Here is a 13994-nt window from a genome sequence, read left to right as displayed (position 1 = left end):
AAAGTTGATTTTGAGGTAAAGTATTACTTTCAGTTATAATTTTTTGAAAGATATTCAGAATTTTTTTTTTATATGCATAGATTGATGAAATATCAATACTTGGCTTGTGTTTCACCTGTGATTTTAACTGTAAATTTTATGCTCAGTTCTTTTATTTTATTTTTTTTTGTTTTTTTGTTTTTTTTGTTTTGTTTTGTTTTGTTTTTTTTTTGTTTTTTTTTTGTTTTGTTTTTTTGAATGTTTATTTATTTCAGTCTAATCATTATCTGTTCCGGAAAACTTTTTACTTGTGACCTTGGAATCAATTTTGTCATTTTCTATTGCGAAAGACTGAACGTGTGACTACTAATAAAAGCAATTTATTTAAAAAACCATGCAATAACAAACAAAAAAAACAAAAAAAAAAACAACAAAAAAAAAAAACGAGGGAAAAAAAAACCAAAAAAAAACCAAAGCAAAACAAAACAAATAAGTTTCCTGTTAAAAGAAATAGTCCAATAAATTCGTAGACGCAAAGGCACTGAAAAATTATCTAATTTAAAGTGGGCAGGAATAGAAAATTAACATCAAGGCACTAATTTGGATTGATGATTTCAGAGGCTATGTGCTTGCTATGCAAGTGTCTCATAAATAAATGTAAGTCGATTATCAAGCTATACGCAATGCACTTAACAAACAAAAACGCCTTGTGACTGACACTTTTCAGTTTTCTAACGTTATAAATATCTTTCTTTATCTTGATTCCTGTGGCAAAATTTATGTCATTTCTTCAGAAATAATTAATGTCGCAGTATTGTTCTCCTACCTTACTTGGTTTGAAGTTATTCCCAAAACAACGAAAAACTAAGACATGGACGTATTGTTGAACTATCAAAAAACGAGATAAAAACGTCTTTTGTTCAATTCAATATATGGCGAATATAAAAACTAGCAATTGCTCAAACCAAACCCGAATATTTAAAATATATTTAAAAAGAAATTTAATTTCAGCTTCATATTTTTCAAGAGTTCGTGTTTTTGTTCTGCTCTCGTCTAGGTTACCAAATCGCATTTCAAGATTTTCAATTACTGTGGATCTTACATGACTATTAATCAATGGGCCCTGTCAAAGCAATTATTACTAGCTTTGTCTCCTTGACAACGTCTCTATAGATTCTTCCAGGCTATACGATCCTACTCTTGTGTTTTTTAAAATAAACGACTTTCGAAACAGCAGGTTTTGCTGAACGTCAGTGGAGACTTTTCAATGCGGGAAAACTTCCCCTTTTACAAAGTTTGAACTGATCATAAATGTTAAGAATACATAGATAAATATTACTTTTCTAAAAAGCTAAAGAAAAGGTGACTCTAAAATAACTGTCGAAAACTTGTCTTTTTGAAGACAATATTCGAAGAGAACGAAATTAAAAAGCAACAGAATACTGGCGTCTATTAATGTCTATGATACTCTCAGTAGTATTAAAATCTTCCTGTCAATTCTAGTCTCTATAATCATATTAAAATGCCTAATATTCGAGATCGTATAACAATTTTATTATTTTGATAAACCGAGTGACCAAGAATGGGGGCACGCGCGCGCGCGTTTTGGCGGGAAAGGGTTTAAGCCAAATCTACAGCAACCCACCAATATTTTTTAATGTTGAAAAAATTATTTAGATTTACGAGGGTTTCTTGTTATCATAACATGGAGTAAGATACCGTTTTTCTCACATTTTCGACTTTTCTTTTAGTTGAATGAAAGAGGGTTGACTTTGTCCTTCGCCTAACTCCTTCACGCATATCCAATCTTACACAACTCATGGCAAACTTAAGGATTATGCTATATTGTAAGTTCCGCTGGATTCCGGTAAATTTAATTAAAGCATCCCTATGGAATATGATGATATAAAGAGACAATACAGTACCAGGCAAGCTTATATTCAAAGACAGGCAATGTGACTGGAATCGGGTTATTTTGCCTCATTTCATGACCAAAATCAAACATATTCCAACATGTCTGAATTGTGACAAAAAATCTGATAACCCACTTCAAATAGGCAAACAAGGTAGCAGTAATGAATATCAACGGATACGTGAGGACTTAAATGTATCTTTAAGATTAAATGGAGTCTTTGTTTTACAAAAGCGAAGATATTGTCTACTACACTATTGTCTTCTCGGACAAGGACTTAAAACCATAGGTCCTGTCTCCCAACTCTTCCTCTTCCTAGCCTGCAGTAAAATGGGGGACATAAAAGAACCTATTGAATTTTTCGCTTAAGAGTAGGGGATTGTCTCCCGGTTCAACAGCCTATCCCAATTTGGAGGCATAACACTAATGTACTAACAAATCACTGGTGATTGTAAGCTGCACGGCTGCTAATAGCGCCTTAATAATATGCAGCCCGTTAAGTCCTCCACTGCTCGTGGGTGTAAAGCGCATTGAGACAATGTGAAATGCGCTATACAAGAACCCCATTATTCTTATTATTACATAAGAAAACCGCTGACCTTCACGATCGCAGGTGCGCTATATTATTAAACAGTCTATATATATCGTTAAAATATCTATCAACGTTTAAGATATCTAGGTGGAAAGGAGTTCTTTAACAAGACTTTTTGTTAGCTATTTTTCTAAATGTAGTCTGAATAAGAAATAATGTATGAGGGGTCCCAGCACTGAAGCTTGTGGCACTCCAGAGTTACAAGAGAATAAAACTAAGATATATTCTGAAACAGAAGTCCTGAGGGGGTCCTAGCAATGAAACTTGTGGAACTTCGGAATATGTATTAGAAAACAAACCTAACATATATTCTGAATCAGGAGCTAAGAGGGGTCACAGCGATGAAACTTGCGGGACTCCAGATTTATCAGAAAATCCAAACGTAATAATATTATACTTAAACGTACATATTCTGAATCGGGAGTGGTCCTAGCGATGAAACTGTGGCACTCCAAATTTATCGTGAGGGAAATTAGACTAAAGTCCTAAAAAGAAGGCTTTTGACCCTAGAAATTTATAAGAAAAAAATTAAACTCTATATTGACCATCTTGACGTTTCGGACAGACATGAAAGACAGGTTGTCAATCATATGATAATTATTTCGGTAATTACAAGCTCTTGAGGTCAATAAGCTTCATAAACGTCCCACAAAGTTATTAAAAAACACGGTTTTTAGACTTGAAATTTATAGCATATCAAAGACCATTGTTAAGGTAGTCTTCCCAATAAAAAAACTGCGCAGTATTTTTGAAGGGTACAGCGTTCCTGATATGATATTTCAGCATGAAGCCGTACAATTTGCCTGCACGTGGTCATTCTTAGTAAACAGAATATTTATGGGTTTAAAAGGAACAGAGATTATTATTGTTACAGGAGCTGCATGATTTGGACGTGTATATAGTTGCCAAGGTATTGAATTAAACATCGGGGTTTTTTATCCCTATGAAACTTAAATTGTTACTGTGTTTGTTGTTTTTAATATGACTTATTTTTATGAATACCTGCAACTGATAGAGTTTTACTGTTTCTTTTTAGTCAAAATTAAACTCTTTTAAACAAAAATAAAAAGAAATAAGCAAAGTAAAATTATATCTGTACTAGCGGACGAAAATGAAAAAATAATTCATGAATGAAAAAATAAGAAAGAGAGGTAAAATATGGTTATTTATTGATGCGGAAAATGTACTGCGGAGCTTCTCTATGTATTTGAATTGGAAGAAATATGCATTTAACATATCAGAAAACGCCACATATTTAAATCCAAATTGTGAGTGCTGCACGCTGTAAATTAAAATTTCCTTTACAAAAAAATCGTTGCATATTACATATATATAGTTGAGAAATTATCCCAACATTCCGTGTTCAGCGACCACCTTCATGTAATTTATTCATGGTACAGATAACAGGCTTAATTGAAAAATATAAGTTTCCAGAAAATGGCATGCTAACATTTTATCAATAATAGTAATATCAATCAATCCATCGATCTTAATTAAAATCTATCAACTTGGCGTTTAAACACCGTCAGTCATCTCTTATCTTACGTGAACAAGATATGCCGGTTAACCTCCTTCAACCTTCGAATGCATTTGACAGTGTTAGAGTGGGAGCGTTTATTTCTTTAACCCATTCTTGGCCTTAACAAAAAGATCCCACTTTGAGGCACAGAGAATTGAGGATAAGTAAAAACTTATAAACTAGTACAAAATAATTAGGCTAAACCAATAAAAAAATTCGTGGAGTGAAAATTGCAACATGGCCGCCATGACGGCTTACCATATATCGGAGCTTCAACTGTTCGGCTTTTCCTAATGAATTAGTGAGATAAGCTAGCTTTGACACAAGAAGTCTGACATATGTTGAATTCCTTAAAAGCTCTCTAGATATTAAGTTGATTAAGGATCTCTTTGAATGGAAGGTCGGACTTCTTACATTATACATTAGACCTGTTAGAGATTTCGTTTTTATTGTGCAATCGAAATGGATGAACTATAAATAAAACAGAAGAATTCTGCTTTGATAAGAAATTTATCAACCTTAGAAGAAAATGTATGTCACATACGAACTTCACCATCTCGAAATTTAAAAGATAGGATAGGGAAAGGAGTAAAGAAAAGAAAGCCGGCGATAAAGAAAGAATGAAGACGTAATGAAAAAAGGTTGGATGGATGGATAAATGAGCAAGAGTGAGTAGTTGAATGAATAGGTGGATAAAGAGAAGGGAAAGGAAGGAAAGAGGAAGAAAAAGAAAGAGGAAAGTAGATATAGAGGAGAGAAGAGAAGAGAAGAGAAGAGAAGAGAAGAGAAGAGAATAAGAGAAGAGAGAAAGATAAGACAGAGACTAAAGGAAGAGAAAAAGACTCCTCCTGGCCCTCGAATCCTCCCATATACCGCCTCTCCTAGCCTCAGCTCCTCTCATAGCACTCCCCTCTCGCTCTCTCGCCTCCCTCTCCTCTCCTCTCCTCCCTCTCCCTCCTCTCCCCTCTCCTCCCTCCTCTCCCGCCTTCCTTCGTCCTCCTCGCACCTCGCAGAAATACAAGCTAAAAACAATAATCACGAGCGAATAGATTACACCGAGCTTTAACGCAAGCACCAAGCCACGCCCAAGTTCACCCTATCAGCTGTGATAAATGGACTGTACATTGGATCTTTTAATAGGACTTTATTGCGCGTCTCAAGTCTACAAGACCATTAATACAAACCCTAAGTGGAGTTTTAATTACAGGGCATTTAAAGTCTAAAGGCTGGACTCATGAAAATAGAGCAATATTGAACCTTTATCTTAAGGACAAAAAATTTCCAAACTACGCCAGAAATTCATTAGCTATAATTCGTAAAAAAAAAATCTAGATCGTATTAAAGATTCAATGTAGCTATCGATAGATGTCACTAGCTCATTAAAGAACATTCGATAGAGAAAGATCGGAGTTGATCTTCATGGTTTCTTGTTAAAACTAAAGTAATTGGATTACGAGGTGTTAGAGAACAGCCAATCGCGTCGTATGCTAAGATAAAGCCAAGACTATGTTTGGTATTTCATGCCCAGTGTCAGATGGCTAGGTGCTTAGTCATTACCTCCAGCCAATAGAAATACATGATAGTCCAAAAAAGGCGGGATGATCGATCTGCTTTTACTAATACGTATTTTCTGATTAATTATGGTTTTTACTCTCTCGTGCTCGTTAGTCACAGCTTATTACGATGGCACGGAATTACATTAAAAAATTCAACAACAAAACTTATAGTATGTACCATGAACTACTCGTTTTGCCACTAAATAACTACATTACGAGAAACCGTGAACTAAATATGTTTTACAGTAGGATGAAAAGTCATATTGAATCGTTCTTGCTATTGTGTGAAAAAGAAAGAATATTTCAATTCCAAAATATTTTTAAAAAATCATATCGAATTTCGCTGATACTTTACTGAAATTTCATTCAATTTTGGCGGGAAAACATACGCGTCCGTGCCCCTAACCTTACGCATGCGCATACGTTCTACCGCGGTGTATTGTGCAATTTGATATCATTTTATTAATATCTGTTGAATAATTATCAATCTCGTACAACAGAGATTTTGTCTTACTGCGCATGCTCGATACTTCTAAGAGCATGCGCAGCAAGAAATGAAGGCTATGGGTACGGCATTGATAATTATTTCTTATGTTTTCTAAACTTTAAATATTCCTGGTTTCAAATAAGAAAGAATATTTGTGCATTCCGAGGTTGAGGAAAAAGCTGGGTCCAGTTTGCATTGCAGCTAGTGCATTGTGGGACTGTTTGAGGGGACGTATTTCCAAGATGGCGTACATTTCGTCCCTAAAACAGTCCCACATTGCCAACTCGACCCAGTGGTTTCCACAGCGCCTCATATGCTGGGGCGTAGGGAAACCTCAATTATAGGGAGGATTACCATTTTCCCGCCAAATCCACAGGAATCCCGCATGAATTAATTAAATTTTGGTGCCGAAAGCAATTTTTTTCCCCCTACGCTAGTGCTTATATGTGCATGCTCTTTAAGAGTCAGCCTTCATATGAATAGCGCAGCGGAATGATTCTAAAAATAGCTTAAAGATTCGGAAAAACATTGCATTCTGTTTATTATACGAACCGATCTTATAATTTTACTTAAAGTTACAATAATAACCCATGTAAACTAAGATCAACTGCGATCGGCTGTGAAAATTATCTTGTAAGTTTGTCCGAATTTCGCCTTTGTCTTCGTTTGTATGACGTCACGGTTGCGCTGCGCTATTACGACTTGCTAGAAGTGGGCTCCTTTGAATTATTGTTCACTATTCACCTAACTACTTACCAGTCTCTGTCGATCTGTCTGCACTATTCTGTCTGTCACTTCATCTGACAATTTCAACCCTGTTCATTAAAGAGCAATACTATAATTAACCTAAAAACACTTCAATAAGATGAAAATTAATCTGTCTCTTCTCAGAGTTTACTTTATTATCCCGGCTTATTAAGCATTGAGGAAAGCGGATTTAACCTAGACTTCAGAACAAGGATTTTTTTAAAAGACGAGTGGATAGATTGAATCAGAGGGTGTTAAGGGATTTTTAAAAATCATATGAAACTGCAGATCACGTTTTTGAGTTGAATTTCCACATGTCCTTGAATTTGGGATTTCTTTCTAATTTTATATGATGTACGGAAGCAGAAACCGTGCCACGTCTTAATGTTGTGGGGTTTTTTTCATGCAACACCTGGCAATATATTATTGCTTGGGTCCCGGAAACACGAAAAGCCACTTTCCGAGCTCTCATCTTCGCGAGCCAAGCCAAAGAAAATTCAACATTATCGCTATTACGGAGCCTAATTAATTACTCCCTCCCCCCCTTCCCCGAGAGAAACATTGAAAAGTAAATATTTCTTAACAGGGGGAGGGGCAGGAATGAAGCTCAACACACCCAACGGGTAATCCACAACAGGCAGAACGAAGCCTGGGAGTGGATGAACAAACAATGAATGGTGAGATAAAACAAAGAACGCAGCTCACATGTAGGACAATACACATTGTTCACCATAATCCATGCTTTCTTTGTTTTTGTTATTTTATCCAATCCCAAGCTTCGTTCTACCAGTGGACACCGACCCCACCCAACAAGAGTTGGTAGACCAATAATTGGTGTGTTTAGTAAATATAGCTTTCAAATAATTGATGGCAATTGAATGATTAACTCGAACACTGTGTACTGCATAAGAAAGTATACTTAACTACAGGATATTTATCGTTACAGTTTTCAAGGAACATTGTTTTTATGAAATATGATTGGGAATAGCTTGTTTGTCGATGGGTGTCTGATTGAGGACTTTGAACAAGAGTAATTTATTAGTTCTTATTTCTTAGTAAACGCACTTTGAATTAGATGGATTATTTATTGGTTTACTAGTTGCCGAGGAAGCCTTTGAGGAAGGTGTAAACATGATTTATCACTTCTTCTTGGTGGGCTGTACTTGACTAGAAGCTTAAAGAATGTCAAACTCTGTTAAGAAAACCATGGAACTTTAAGGTTTAGGTACGTTTGACATGGAGAATGATGGCAAAGAGAGTAAGGTTGACAAACGAGGTTACGGTAGAAAAGGGAATGATGGAAGGAAAGAGATGTTTATTGTGAACATATATTTACAAGTTTACATCATAAGGTACTGAAAGTCACGCTTAAAACTAAAAAGAAAAACAAAACAAATAGAGATTACAAATGTGAAGCAATTAAGTGTGCAGTGATGATTGCTAGTAAAGTAGTTTTAATTTTTCGAGTCGAGGAAAATAAAATAAAAGAAAGAAACCCTGGTGATTATTTTTACAAAATTAAGAACATACGACAGTTATTTCCTGTTGCTAGGTGTCAAGCGTTGTTTGGTAGCAACAACAGGTGGCTCTAATCACTCAAGACACAATTCAATACCACCTCCTAATAACCACATTCAAAAGTCCGTCAAAAATACTCGTCACTTCAAAACTGGCAAGCAAAAACAAAACCTTGGCACAAAGCACAAGAACTCTTCAACCTGTTATAGCTGTTCTGCATTCCTGATAAACTCGAAAAAGGGCTGTGACGAATTAATTATTTACACTGCGTAATAATTAAAGCTGTCAAAGCTGTTCTTCTATAACAGTTGTTTACAAACACTTTAAATATTGATTAGCCAAAAAAAAAAAAAAAAAAAAAAATGACGGACCAGTTTTTATTTCAGGATGGATTTAATTTTTTTTTTCTAAAAAAATCTACAGTTTTGCCATTGATCGCTAATGCAGAAATTACAGGTTTGACTAAAGTTAATCAACACTTATATGCTAAAAAAAATACAATAGCGTTTAGTTGTTTTCTCAGTGTTTAGAGATGCTTTATCATTTTACCATAAAAACGAACGAACAACAATGTAAAAAACGTTCAGCCTAATAATTCAGATTCAAAATAGCCCACTCTCGCCAGCACTGAAATATTGTTTGCATTTTCATGACAATGACCCAAATTTTCAAGTTTCTTATTAAAGCAGGCATAATTTATGAACACTGTAGTACTAACGAGTCGAATAATCCTCTCATTAACCAAGTCATTGTGTTTTTTTTAGATCAACTTTTCTTAATAATTGGTGATGTCAAATATGGTATTTTCTTAGCCTTCGATGCAGGAAAGTTTTGAAATAATCAACAATTTTCTCAGTGCTTCTTAGTTTTTCTATATATTTTTCTTTTTGCTTTAGTTGACAAAAAAAGAAAGGTGGTTCTGTGGTCGATGATGAGTAGCGTTTCATAACCACGATGTGCGAATCCCTAAGGAGTGAGAGTTTATTGTTTACGTCCCACCTGTAGCTAAACTATCTGATCCATCTTAAAAGCCATTGGAGTTTCTCAAGTTGCTTCAGTCATGGTGGCGCTAGTCACGGCGTGAAGGATCAAATTCGTGGAACCAGACACAACGGCTATTTTAGAGTTTTATTCATTTTAAATACTCTTAAATAAAAATATATTCTAAAACATTAAGAGGAGATTGTTTTCAATAATGAGCAACAATGGCAAAAAGCGCCAAAATCTAGACTTTCGTATGAGTTTTGATCCCAATTTTCGTTTTTGATTAACGCTCAAAACCATTTTTAAACAGTTAGAAACTGATGTACTATGATAAAATGCCTGTTTGAAGCGGTATTGTCAATTGTACGAAGATGTTTTGTTGCATTTGTGTTAGAATGTTGCTTTGTCAGGCCTTTTTTATAGAAAATATATGGGAAATAAGCAAATGAAGGCCTAAACCTCATTTTCGAATAAAATGTTTGCTTTGGGTGAACGCTTTGATTCCACTTTCATCAGTCATCTCCACTTCCAAACAAGTTAAACTTTCTGAATAACAAGATTTTAGCCTTGTACAACAGCCTTTCTTCAAGAAAATAGTTTTTGGCGCTCACCGCTTGAATACGAAATGTATTCTCGCTTAATATTGAAAAAATGTCTTGACATTCTAGCATTCATGAATGCATTAAATAGAGCATTCTCATTGAACAAGAGCCTTGGGGGATCAACGAATTTTATAGCAACGCAAAAACACGGTTGTGGGCTTCCTGTGTTTTCCAAAGGATGCCCAATAAACGAAACGCGTTTTATCATTAGAAGCCAATATTCATCTTGCTAGTACCTCTGCCCCCCTCCCACCAAAAGAAAAAAGAAAAAGAAAGGAAGAAATAGCAAGATGAAAGAAAAGGATAAGACAGGGAAAGGGAAAGTAAGGAAAGGTAGAAAAAAGAAGAAAGGAAGAGTGAAAGAAGTGAAGGCAGGAACGAAAGAACAAATGAAGGAACAAAAAAAGAAATGAAGAAACGAAGGAAGAAATGAATGAATATTTTGAGAATACAGCAGTATCTTTTATTAATCTATTTATCAACAGAGTTACCAGGAGATCAGTGGTTAGATGGTGTCTGTTCTGAACACAATCTCTCAATTACTCTAATCAATCTATTAGTAAGGTTTATATGCATCTGTTAGTCTCTACGGCAAAATGTCTACACAGCTACAATCTAAAAACCCAAGATAAACATTACGAAGTAAAGAAACCCTGGTGGTGACCACCATTAGTTCCTACGCTTCATACTAACCACCTCTCATGTTTGTAAATAGCATAAACAGTATTCTGAAATTAATTCGCAACTTAATGTAAAGCACCTTTGATTATATCCATATAGAGAGGTTACTACATAAACCATTATGCAATATCAAACTTAAGTACAAATATCAAATAGTAGTATAGTACCTATGTTGTAAAGATAAAGTACTACATCATAAAGTTTGAATTAACTTTGATATAAGATGCTCTAAAATCTAAGGGATCTTTGATAAAAGTGTATGCACTGGACAAAACCAAAACCCACCCTGAATGAAAACTCCCATCTGGGCACTTGTACCTACGTAACTATGCAACTTGGGATTTCAAGATTTGTGTTGTGGGTGGCAATCAATATTTTGGGAGCCCTTGCCAACACAGTGAAGTGAGTTCTGGGACACATTTTGATCCCAAGCATTGTGTTGTGGGTGCCAATAAATATTTAGGAATCCCTTGTCAACACAAGTGAAGTGAGTTCTGGGACACATTTGGGTCCCAAGCATTGTGTTGTGGGTGCCAATCAATATTTAGGAAGCCCTTGTCAAACAAGTGAAATCCTAGGATGGATTAAAATTGTGAAAATGATCTATATGTAATAGCTACCTTATTCTAAAGCATATACTTCACCTTTGCCTGTTCTACACGATATTTCGCTGTCTACTCTGCCAGCTGATTATCCACTTCGATATCCATGTAGAAAACCTAGAAATCATGTAAAAAAGACAAAATGTTATTAACATCAACAGACCTTAATTTTTAGGATGCAATGCATTCCCATTTCAGAGCAAGTATCATTCTCTTGAGAATGAGATTAATTCTTCATTTGAGTCGTATTTATATTTGTGTCTTCTCATGCAAACTGTTAAACAAACAAAAAATAATGCTCTAGAGAATGGCTTGTGATCTTAAATAGGGTAACAATGGATTACCATGTAGTTTTACTAAAGTTACTTTCAATCTCCAATCAATGTCCAAGGCAGTTTATTTTATGTATATTAATCATAAGTGTATGGCTAGCAATGAGAAAATTTCTCAAGGTTGCGTGGGCATCCAACTTGATGGGCCACAAAACTGAAAAACGCAAATTCAGTAAAATTGAGTAGCCAGTTCTATATTTAAAGAGGAAAATAATCAATTTTATGAATTCTTGTAGAAAACCCTCTTAGAAATATATGATAGTTTTCATTATAAAGCTCCTGTTCTATTATCATGGCCCCTCAAGTTTCTTAAATTTGGATGCAAATGCAACTTTGAGAAAACGGTCTATTGATCAAGTCCTCATTTTTCAAATACCATAATCACCATGTCACTTGTAGTGGTATGAGTGGTGCATGGAAAATCTAATCATTGGACTTGCAAATTCATCAGTTGAACCACAGATTACGTAGAATAAGCTGTGCACATGACCTATCACATGATAGGCCTCACAGGGGTGGGGTTGGTAACTACTCTAGGGAATTGACATCCTGGACTGTTAAAAAAAGGATTTAAAAGTGGAATTTCCACATAGTAACTCTTCTTCTGCTGAATCCCAATTGGGGGGGGGGGGGGGGGGGGGGGAGGAGGGATAAGATGTGATTCTCTTTCCACAATAACTACATGTAGCTGAAGCAAAGGCTCTTCACACAGAATATATCCCAGCAGAGTATATAACACACAGGTGCACTCTTTATGCAGGTGAAATCTAAGTAGCATCTGAAGCAGTACCTTGTTAGAGTGGAAACCAACCAATGATTTTGTTAGAAGGCAGATTCATCTCACCTACGGAAAGAAGGAAGGACTACTTATTTTATTATGTGTTAAGCCTGTCTATTGAAAAAATGTCAAACAAAGAATCTTATTCTCAAGAGAATGACACGTGGTCTGAACTATTGAGAAACATTATACAAAGCTAAAAGGGTCTATTTTAAGCTGACAATTTCTTTTTCTGCCAATAGAATACATATTTTGATCACAGGGTTTGTCTAGACTGGATACTTGGTCAATACCCTCTGTGGATTGTCCTCAGATCAAGCCATAATCACCATTATTTGTCTGAGTGGTGCATGGTTCAGATTCATCATTGGATTGACAGAAGAGCCAAGCATCCTTGCCAGTTTACATAGGAGGAGGAAGGGGAATCCTGTTTGACATTCTTTGGGAAACTAAACAAGATTTCATTTCCTGTGACAGGGAACACAGAGAGAGTTATTAAGTATCAACTAACAAAAAACCATTAAAAGTCATTGTTGATTTGAGATTTTTTGCCCACAGGCTGGTGCTGCACAATAGGACTCAGGGTCCCCTTCAAGGAACATTGCACCAATTTCCAACCCCATAAAATCCCCATCCCACAATCAACTCTTTAAAAAATCATTATTAGTAAAGGCCAGACACCGAGGGTGGTCACTGCCAGGGTTTTTTTACGTCCTCAGTGGTTCTTTTATGTCCCTCCGTTGCAGGGTGAGGTAGAGTGGAGCGATGGGACTGCCATTTTACGTGGTCATCCCAGCACACATTGGACTCAAACTATATCATAAATTACACCTTTTGTCAAGGATCATGGAGTACCCTAAAAAGGGAGGGGCTGAGATTGGAAAATATATAAGGGATTAATATGCAAAAAGGAAAAAGTGGGGAGGGGGGCTGAAGCCCATCTATTCCTTCAACCTTTTGATACCAGTTCTTAAGCTGACCTATCACCCCTGAAGATTGCAGTTTTTAACATCCCAAGACTCTGCCTACCCCTAGGATAGTTACAACAGACATACCTATTAATCATTATGAAGATGAAGAAAGAAAGTATCCCAGTTTCTCTAAGGTTTTTGAGCCTTGCAAAGGCGTTCCATCTCCTTCAGTTCTGCCTTTGAATCATTCAAAAGAAAAAACGAATTCATCAGTTATAATTCAGTAAAAACACCGTGTAAGCACGGAATTATCAACCCTGGTGCCATCAGTAAAAAATTAGAGTGTAAAGTTTTAATTTTCATGAAGATTCAATGAAACTTTTTTCATCATTTGGCACCATTCAAGTCAACTTTTTATAGATCAACTTTGTCTTACCAAAAATGCAAGAGTTTGGGAACTCTTGAATAGAAAGTTGCTCATAATTTACTTATCATACGTTAAGGCTTCAAACTGATGTAATTTTGTGGTGATCGTTGCTAAAAAGAACAAGATATGACTGTAAAACGCACCTCTACATTTTCAAACCACCATCTTGGAACCTTGCACGTGGAAGAAGAACGCTTCCCAGACACCGCAATGACTTATGGGATAGAGTATGAAACAGGAAGCCCAATGCAATTGTTGCCACAAAACTTGATATTTGAGCCCGAAAAAACAAGTTGTGGAAATACTTACACATACATTAATAAAATATAATCATTTCAACCAATGTTAGTGATTTTGGGTCATAATA

At 35.7% G+C, this 13994-nt stretch overlaps 1 long non-coding RNA gene across 1 annotated transcript; it reads right to left on the bottom strand.

Annotated features, from left to right (window-relative positions):
- Window positions 1-10336: 10336 nt before the first annotated feature.
- Window positions 10337-13885, bottom strand: LOC116290689 (uncharacterized). Its single transcript, XR_004196494.2, has 4 exons — window positions 13771-13885; window positions 13345-13437; window positions 12302-12355; window positions 10337-11296 (listed from the first exon to the last, which is right to left on the bottom strand). It is a non-coding gene; the product is annotated as an uncharacterized LOC116290689 (long non-coding RNA).
- Between the last annotated feature and the right edge of the window lie 109 nt (window positions 13886-13994).

This window comes from Actinia tenebrosa, unplaced genomic scaffold, assembly GCF_029948245.1.
Source record: "Actinia tenebrosa isolate PJP-AT-01 unplaced genomic scaffold, QUT_ActTen_1.0 PGA_scaffold5__44_contigs__length_20552954, whole genome shotgun sequence".
NCBI lineage: Eukaryota > Metazoa > Cnidaria > Anthozoa > Actiniaria > Actiniidae > Actinia > Actinia tenebrosa.
Note: the sequence above shows the minus strand (reverse complement) of the source record. Positions and strands in the feature narration are given on the sequence as shown.